General features: G+C 38.4%; 1 pseudogene; it reads right to left on the bottom strand.

The window, feature by feature from the left end:
- Positions 1-9,515: 9,515 nt before the first annotated feature.
- Atp5pf-ps4 (ATP synthase peripheral stalk subunit F6, pseudogene 4) lies at positions 9,516-9,834 on the bottom strand (annotated as a pseudogene).
- Positions 9,835-10,387: the final 553 nt, after the last annotated feature.

The following is a 10,387-nucleotide window of genomic DNA, read 5'->3' as shown; positions in this document are numbered from 1 at the left end:
GTGCTTTGTGAGTTGTCTTCGTACTTTTTCCTGCAAATATTTACCACTGAGCCCTTGCCTGAGCCTGTCACATGCCTTGTGTTAGGATATGGATTTCATTCTCTAGACTGCCAGAGAGATCTCTGTATAAGGAAATAATATTATAAATTAAACTCATTAAACACAGTGGTGTTTTCTCTGGTCCTAGTCCTTATTTATGAAGGTAGATAAGAGCCTCCCTCACAGGGCTACAGTTAATGTCAGTTAGCACATTGGCTAGCTATAATAAAAGATCAGTAAATATTAGCTGGCATTAATAAAAAATTCATTTTAGGTAACTGGCTTAATTAACATATCAAACACTGACCAGCACATCATACCCAGCTTCTTTAGATGAAATTACATTTTTTGTAGGCAAATTTTACTTCTAAGATGTTTAATCATTTTATACTCTAAAGTGAGTCAATATTGCACCAGTGATTTGATTTACACTTTAAGGTGATCTGAGTATGTTGTTTTGCCCCAAGATGGATTTTATCTACGTGGATTGTCAATAAGTGAAGAAAACTAGAATAGAGAAAATATACTGCAGGTAGAAGATCTCCTGTTTGCTCATAGGTAAAGTACTGTTTCAGGTTGTCAGTACCGTATGATCCTTTAGGTAAATAAAGGGAGCTCATAGATAATGTACTGGCATATTTCAGAAAAAAAAAAGAAAGAAAGAAACCTAAACAGTCATTATGGATTCCCACTTTTTAAAGTACTTTCTCTCCAGGATGACATCTAAGCAAAAAAGAGAGATTCTCTCTCTCTCTCTCTCTCTCTCTCTCTCTCTCTCTCTCTCTCTCTCTCTCTCTCTCTCTCTCCCTCTCTTTGACAAGGCTCACATATCATGGTATCTTGGTCTGTTCTTACCCACTATGTACCTACCAACTGCTTGCCATCCTGCCTCTATTTCATGATTGTGGTGATGCACGTTTACACAGACAACTTTTTTCATGCTTCATGAAGCGTCAGAGATGAAACTTAGGGCTTCTTGCATGCTAGGATGAGCTGTGTGTCAAGTCCCAGGAAGAAAGAGGGTTTTTGCAAAATCATTTGAAGTATCTTCTTTAAAGTTCCTCTAATAGATTCAGCAGAGTGAAACATTTAACAAAGTTCTCTGCCCCATCACTTCCTAGATGAATCCTCTTCTATTGGTTACCTGGAGAATTGGAGGTGGTGTTTTCTTCCTTTTCTACAGGATCTCCTTTCTGTGCAAAATACTACTAAAAGGTGATCCTGGTCCTTCCCCTTAGTTCCTCAAGGAGATTTTAAAGCAGTGACTCACAAACTTCTTAATACTGTGCCCCTTTAAAACTGTTACACAAGGTTTAAAGACCCGGGTGGGGGGTCCGCCCTACCATCCCCGGGGTGGGGGGGGCGGTGGGGCCCTTAGGGACCTTGGTCGTCCGCGGGAGGGCTTCCAGGTCCCTCCCCATGTCCGGTGCTCCCTCAGACTCAGCGGGGGTGCCCCCCTCCGGCCTCCTGCGCTTCCCGAGGCGGCGGTTGGGGGGGGCGTGTTGCGAGCCCCCTCTGGGCGCCGGAGGGGTTCCCGGCCCGAGCGCCTGGCTTGGCCAGCCCGTTGGGTGGCCGCCTCCGGGTGCCGGGTTCGTGGCGTCCCGTGTCCCGTGTGAAAAAAAAAAAAGAAAAAAAAAACTGTTACACAAGATATGGTAACCCCAAATCATAAAATTAATTTTGTTACTATTTCATAACTGTTGTTTTGTTACTCTTATGAATCATAATGTAATTTTCTCCAATGGTCTTCAAGAACCTGTGTAAAGGTCATTTGGGCCCCAAAGGTGTCACATCCTGAAGAATGGAAACCACTGTTCTACATGAATTCAACACATTCTTTCTCTGTTTACAATTTTTGAATTTTCAACCCATTTTCATCTCAAAGTCTTGCGTCATCTATCATGGAAACAATTAGCCATTTTTTTTCCTGACTGAGGTTACAAACCTGAAAAATGAATGGTTCTAAATACTTAGTAGTGAGTGAATTGTTATAGGGGCTTGGAAATATGTGCAAATCTGGTGGTCTAAATGACTATATTTATTTAGATTAGTGCTAGCAGGGATTAGCTGCAGATGATCAATAATTGAAATGTCTTATAATGTGTTCTAGGAATCACTGTTAAGTAGACCAGTAAGTATGCTAATTTAGGGGTGCTTCTGTCTCCAGGAGATACATTATCTGACAGGGTAGGACAAAGAAGTGGTATGTCAAAGTTTGTGGTAACTGAAGGTTCTATATGGATTCACAATTGCTATAGTGATTATTTCTGCTACACGATGACTACATGATTCTCCAGAGCACCATCATATAACATCAAAACTACTGTCCCAGACTTGTGCCCCACATTTCTTTTTGTCATCTAAAAATCATTTTAAATCAGAGGGGTGTTTGACTGTATAGTATCAAATACTCTCTCATGCACTTTAAAAATTATAATATATTTTAAGGTCCTCTTATCAAAGGGACCACAAATATTCCCATAGAAAATAATGTAGAGTTTTTGCTTTTTTGTAATTTATTAGTGGATTGTTAGTATGAGATTGTGGTAGTTTGCATAAGTGAAGACTCTCTTAAGGTCCTGTGTTTACATACTCAGTCCCAACTTCAATGTGCTTGCTGTTTGGTAAGGTTGTGGAACATGTAGGTGGTAGAGCCTTGACAGCAAAAGTACTTCACTGGGGATAGACTTTGAAGGTTTATATCACATCATGACTTCCTGCCTCTTTTTGCCTTCTGTATATGAAAATATGACCACATATCTTTGCTTTAATTCACCAAACTTTCTCACTCTTAGATATCCCAGATACATAGCCTCTTGTGGGAACACAGTCCAGGAATCAAGACATGTAAGGGGGATTTCTGAATGTTTGTAGGAAACTCTGAGGGAAAAAAAAAGACATGAGTCTTGTGACTACAGTTTCTTCAAAACACAAAATCATTCTTGTGCTTCTCCCAGGTGTACTGAATAAGAGTGAGTTTACCTTAGATTATTAACTGGCTATCATTTGTTAACAGGCCTGTAGTAGTTTTAATATTCTTGGCCACTATTTGATGGTGTGGCATTTTTGGAATAAGAGTGTCCTTGATGGAGGAAGTTTGTCACTGTGGGAATGGTCCATAAGACCCTTATTTGGGCTGCACAGAAGTTAGTTTACTACTAGAAGACTTCAGATGAAGATGTAGAACTCTCAGCTCTGCATTCACAACGTGTGCCTGGATGCTGCCATGTTTTTGCCTTGATGATGATATGTTGTGATTAGCCCTGAAATTATCTGCATTTTGATGCTAATCCTACTGCCCCAAGGACAGGTACCTCCTCATATACTCAGGAACAGTTGACTTCACCAGAACCTTCTCCCCATTGAATTTGTAAAGTACAGGTGAGAGGCAGGTACAGAATAGAAGGAGGCCTGTCATTGGAGGAGAAGGAAGGATGGACGGGAGAGAAGTTTGAAGGAAGAAGAGGAGACTAGAACAGAAAGGAAGAGACAAGAGGAGAGGAGAGGTAGGGAGAAGCTGTGGAAGGGCAATGGAGGCTGATGAAAAGATCTTGCTTGGTGTATTTACAGGTTGTTATCAATGTTCCTAAAGGATGGATGGTACCGAGCTTTGTATGTTTAAATGGGCAATTATATCTTATCTATTGGGTCTAAGAATATTGTGTTGTGTGTTCTTTTATGTGACGGTTTCAGTGTAGTGTGCGGCAGCAGGAGACACTGGGTTGCTGAGGAGTTGGAATGTGTTTCTGCCAAGACTGGAGGTCAGCATGTAGAAGAATGCAGATCTATCCATGCTTATGACCCTGTACAAAGCTTAAGGCCAAGTGGTCAAAGGACCTCCAAATCAAACCAGATAGACTGAAACTAATAGAAGAAAAAGTGGGGAAGAATCTTGAACACATGGGCATTGGAGAAAATTTCCTGAAAAAAAAATGGCTTATGCTCTAAGATCAAGAATTGACAAATGGGATCTCAAAAATCTGCAAAGTTTCTGTAAGGCAAAGGACACTTTTGTCAGGACAAAACAGCATAAAACAGACTGAGAAAAGATCTTTACCAATCCTACAACTGATAGAGGGCTTATATGGAAAATATGCAAAGAACCCAAGAAGATAGACTGCATGGAGACAAATAACCAAAAAATGGCGTTTAGAGTTAAACAAAGAATTCACAGCTGAGTAATGTTGAATGGCTGAGAAACAAATAAAGAAATGTTCAACATCTTTAGTCATAAGGGAAATGCAAATCAAAACAACCCTGAGATTCCAACTCACACCAGGTGACAGCACATGCTGGCATGTGATGTGGAGAAAGAAGAGCACTCCTCTATTTTTGGTGGGATTGCAGATTGGTAAAACCATTATGGAAATCAGACTGGAGATTCCTCAGAAAATTGGACATTGAGATACCTGAGGACACAGCTATACATCTCTTGGCATATATCCAAAAGATGCTCCAACATATAACAGATGTTCATGTTCCACTATGTTGATTGCAATAACCAAAAGCTGGAAAGAACCCAGATGCCCTTCAACAGACGAATGGATACAGAAAATATGGTACATTTACACAATGGAATATTACTCAGCTATCAAATCAATGCCTTTATGAAATTAATAGGCAAATGCAATGAACTGGAAAATATAATCCTGAGTGAGCTAATCCAATCACAGAAAAACACACATGGTATGCACTCATTGATAAGGGGATATTAGATCAAATGCTCGAATTACCCTAGATGCACAGAACACATGAAACTCAAGAAGGTTGACCAAAATGTGAATGCTTCACTCCTTCTTTTAAAGGGGAACAAGAATACCCTTGTGAGGGAATAGGGAGACAAAGTTTAGAACAGAGGCAGAAGGAACACCCATTCAGATCCTGCCCACATGTGGCCCATAATTATACACCACCAAACTAGATAAAATGGATAAAGCAAAGAATTGCAGGCTGACAGGAACCAGATGTAGATCTCTCCTGAGAACACATTCAGAATACAGCAAATACATAGGCAAATGCCACCATTAAACCACTGAATTGAGAACAGGACCCCTGCTGAAGGAATCTTAGAAAAGAGCTTGAAGGGGCTTGAGATCCCATATTAACAACAATGCCAAACAGCCAGAGCTTCCAGGGACTAAGCCACTACCCAAAGACTATACATGGACTGGCCCTGGGCTCCAACCTCATAAGTAGCAATGGATAGCTTAGTAAGAGCACCAGTGGAAGGGGAAGCCCTTGGTCCTGCAAAGACTGAACCCCCAGTGTAAGTGATTGTTGGGGGGAGGGTGGTAATGAGGGGAGAATGAAGAGAGGAACACCCATAGAGAAGGGGAGGGGGAGCGGTTAGGGGGATGTTGGCCCAGAAACTGGGAAATGGAATAACAATTGAAATGTAAATAAGAAATACCCAAGTTAATGAAGATGAAACAAAAAAGATGTGTAGCAGATATCTTGGGGCACTGAGGTGCTAGACCTAGCAGGGTAAAAGACACCAATACCTTTTTATTTTTTATATTTTTACAACAAAAATGATGGATTGACCTTCTCAACATATAAGACAGCCCCAATTAATTTTTTTTTATGAGCGTTGACTTGGTAACGGTGTCTGTTCACAGCAGTCAAACCCTAACATAGAAGTTGATGACAAGGACTGAGTTATTGCTATGATAGGCTGGACCATGTTTTCATTTGGAGAAATTATGATTTTGGGACATTGGATTTGTAAAGTTGTGGAATAAGTGAAGTTAAGCTTAATGGGTCATTCTAGTAGAAATATGGAAGACTTTGTTACTGAGATTGCTTTGGCTTGTGCAGATCATGCCTAGGAGTTCTCAGTGGAAAAGAATGTTAATATGTGGCTGAGAGAATGTTTTAGTGGTATTTTGGTCAGGAATGTGACTATATTTTTGTCCTTGTCTGAGGAATATACCTGAGGCTTAAGAAATTTTACTGATTGCATTGCAAAAGAAAGTTTTGAAAGAGCCCCAGAAAGCAAAGAATTTGCTCTCTGCTTTAGTATTAATTAATTAATTAATTAACTTACTTACTTGTTGATTTATTGATTTATATATTTAAATTTTTGGATTTTTAAAATTTACATTTCAAAAGTTATTTCCTTTCCTTGTTTCCCATACATAACACCCCATCCCATCTGATCTTCCACTTCTATGAGGGTGTTCCCCATCCCTAACCCAGCCATACCTCCCTGACATTCCTCTACACTAAGGTCCAGCCTTTAAAGGACAAAAGAATTATCCCATACGTGCCCAATAAAGTCATCCTCTGCTGCATAAGCAGCTGGAGCTGTGGGTCTGTCCATGTGTATTCTTTGGGTAGTGGTTTAGTCCCTGGTAGCTCCCTTTGCTTGCTATTGTTCTTTATGGGATTGCAAGCCCCTTTAGCTCCTTCAAACCTTTCTCTAACTTATGCATTGGGAACACTATTCTCAGTTCAAAGGTTTGTTGCTAGAATTGCCTCTGTATTTGTCCTGCTCTGTCTGAGCCTCTCCAGAAACAGCTGTATCAGGCTGCTTTCAGCATGCACTTCTTGGCTTCATCAATATTGTCTATGTTTGGTAGCTGTATATATATGCTGGATGCCCAGGTGGAACAGGCTCTAAATGGTCATTCCTTCAGTCTCTGCTCTAAATATTGTTTCCATATCTTCTCTTATGATTAATTTTATTCATTTATTTAAGGACTGAAGCATCTGCACTTTGATTATCCTTCTTCTTGACCTTCATGTAGTCTATGGATTGTATCTTGGGTAATTAGAGCATTTGGGCTAATACCCACTTATCAGTGAATGCATACCATTTGTGTCTTTCTGTGATTCAGTTACGTATTCCAGATGATATTTCTAGTTCCACCCATTTGCTTGTAAGTTTCATGAAGTCATTGTTTTTGATACCTGTATAGTACACCATTGTGTAGAAGTATCACATTTTCTGTATCCATTCCTCTGTTGAAAGGCATCTGGGTATTTTCCAGCTTCTGACTATTATAAATATATCTGCTATGAACATATTTGAGCATGTGTCCTTGTTATAGTTGAAGCATCATTTGGGTATATGCACAAAAGTGGTATAGGTGGGTCATTAGGCAGTACTATATCCAATTTTTTGAGGAATCTCCAGAGCGACTTCCAGAGTGGTTTTACTAGCTTGAAATCCCACCAACAATTAAGGAGTGTTCTTCTTTCTCCACATCCTCACCAGCACCTGTTTATATATGAGTTTTTGATCTCAGCCATTCCGACTGGTGTAAGGTCAAATCTAATGGTTGTTTTCATTTGCATTTTCCTGATGACTAAGAATGTTGAATAGTTGTTTAGCCATTCAATGTTCTTCAGATGAGTATTCCTTCTTTAGCTCTGTACCACATTTTTTATATAGGGTTATTTGATCTCTGGAATCTAACTCCTTGAATTCTTTGTGTATTTTGGATATTAGACCTCTATCAGATGTAGGATAGGTAAAGATCTTTTCCCATCAATTGGGTGTAATTTTGTCCTATTGACAGTGTCCTTTGCATTACAGAAGCTTTGCAATTTTATAAAGTCCCAATTGTTCATTCTTGAAGAGCATAAACCTTTGGTGTTTTGTTCAGGAAATTTTTCAGAGTGCCCACGTATTCGAGGCTCTTCCCCACATTTTCTTCTATTAGTTTGAGTGTATCTGGTTTTATATGCAGGTCCTAGATCCCCTTGGATTTAAGCCTTTTACATAGCCATAAGAATAGAATGATTTACATTTTTCTACATGCTGATCTCCAATTAAACCAGCAAAAATTATTAAAAATGCTATCTTTTTTTCCCCACTGGATGGTTTTAATTCACTGTCAAATATTGAGTGACCATAGGGGTGGGTTCATTCTTGGGTCTTTAATTCTATTCTATTGATCTATCTCCTTTTCTGTTTACCAGGACCATACGGTTTTTATCACTTTTGTTCTGTAATACAGCTTGAGGTCTAAGATGGTGATTCCTCCACAAGTTCTTTTATTGTTGAGGATAGTTTTCGATGTCCAGATGAATTTGCAAATTTCTCTTTCTAACTCTATGAATATTAGAGTTGGAATTATGATGGGGATTGCATGGAATCTCTAGATGGCTTTTGGCATGATGGCCATTTTTATTATATTTATCCTGCCAATCCATAAGCATGGTAGATCCTTCCATCTTCTGAGATCTTCTTTAATTTCTTTCTTCAGAGACTTGAAGTTCTTGTCACACAGATCTTTCCCTTGATTGGTTAGAGTTACACCAAGGTATTTTGTATTATTTATGACTATTATGAATGGTGTCATTTCCCTAATTTCTTTCACTGACTGTTTATACTTTGAGAAGGCTACTGATTTGTTTTTCTTAATTTTCTACACAGCCACTTTGCTGAAGTTTTTTATCAGGCTTACTATTTCTCTGGTGGAATCATTGGGGTCAATTAAATATACTATCATATCATCTCCTAATGGTTATATATTGACTTCCTCCTTTCCAATTTGTGTCAGTTTGACCTCAATTTGCTGTCTGATTGCTCTGACTAGGACTTTGAGTACTATATTGAATAAGTAGGGAGAGAGTGTGCAGTCTTGTCTATTCCCTGATTGTAGTGGGATTGCTTCAAGTTTCTCTTCATTTACCTTGATATGAGCTACTGGTTTGCTGTATATTGCTTTTACTATGTTTTGATTTGGATGTTGAATTCTTAATCTTTCCAGGACTTTTATCATAAAGTGGTGTTGAATTTTGTCAAATGCTTTCTCAGAATCTCATGAAATAATTATCTTTCTTTTTTCCTTTGATTTCATTTACATAGTGGATTATGTTTATGGATTTCTGTATATTAAACCATCCCTGCATTCCTGGGATGAAGCCAGCTTGATCATGATGGATGATTGTTTTGAATTCTTTTTGGGTTTGGTTTGCAAGAATTTTATTGCGTGTTTTTGCATCGATATTCATAACCGAAATTGGTTTGCAATTCTTGCTCTTTGTTGGGTCTTTAGGTGTTTTAGTTAGAAGCATAACTGTGGCTTCAGAAAATTAATTGTGTAGTGTTTCTTCTATTTCTTCTATGCTGTGGTATAGTTTGGATGGTATTGGTATAAGGTCTTCTATGGAGTTATGATAGAATGCTGCACTGAACCCATTTTATCCTGGGTATTTTTCAGTTGAGAGACTTTTAGTAACTTCTTTAATTTCTTTAGAAGTTATGGGAATGTTTAGATGGTTTATTTGATCCTGATTTAATTTGATATCAGGTATCTGTCTAGAATATTTTCCACTTGATCCAGATTTTCCAGTTTTGTTGATTATTGGCTTTTGTAGTGGGATCTGATGATTTTGTAAATTTTCTCAAATTCTGCTGTTATGTCTCCCTTTTCATTTTTTAACTGTAAAGTGAATGTTTATTTGAATATTTTAGGTTAGCTTTACTACTAATTTATTAGAAATTGCCACATGGTATATGTTCCTCAAGACTGGGTTTTGTCAATGACTTCAAATTTGGGATCCTCAAAGTTGAAGGTAGGAAACTTATCCATCTCTCCTTTACCAACATTTGTTTAAGGTTAAAAAGCTCTCTGTCCAGATATTGGTGATACTCTGGGCGAGTATCAATAGGTCCTCCAGATGTCTGTTGCTTTGTTTTGACCACTTTAATCTTGTCCACGAAGTTTCTGTGCAGGATCAAGTTCCTTATTAAACACCACAGCTGTAACACCAATGTTCCTCAATTGCACAAACTGCTGACCAAAGGACAGAGGAGAGCCTGAAGATACTCGAAACTATCATGGTTTAGTCTGTGGTACTTGCACTGAGTCCCAAGTTGTCAGAGTCACCACCGCCACTACTGTTCAACTCCTCCCTTTCATTTTGTTAATTTGAATACATTCTCTGTGCCCTCTGGTTAGTCTGGTTAAGGGTTAATCTGTCATGTTGATTTTCTCAAACAACCAGCTCCTAGTTTTGTTGTTAATTTGTTTAGTTCTTTTTTGTTTTTACTTGGTTGATTTCAGCCCTGAGTTTAATTATTTCCTAAATCAGTTTATTTGATTCTTTTTTTTCTAGAGCTTTTATGAGTGCTGTCAAGTTGTTAATGTATGCTCTCTCTAGTTTCTTTTTGGAAGCACTCAGAGTTATTAGTTTTCCTCTTAGCATTACTTTCACTGTATCCCACAAGTTTGGGAATCTTGTACCTACATTATCATTATATTCTAAAAAGTTCTTAATTTCCTTTCTCTTTTTTTATTTCTTCCTTTACAAAGTTATCATTGAGTAGAACATTGTTTAACTACCATGTGTATGTGGGCTTTTTGTGGTTTTTGTTGTTATTGAAGAGACAGCC

This window comes from Rattus norvegicus, chromosome 2 (assembly GCF_021556685.1).
Source record: "Rattus norvegicus strain SHRSP/BbbUtx chromosome 2, alternate assembly SHRSP_T2T, whole genome shotgun sequence".
In the NCBI taxonomy this organism is placed as follows: Eukaryota; Metazoa; Chordata; class Mammalia; order Rodentia; family Muridae; genus Rattus; species Rattus norvegicus.
The sequence above is the reverse complement of the archived record's forward strand: the minus strand, read 5'-3'. Positions and strand labels throughout refer to the sequence as shown.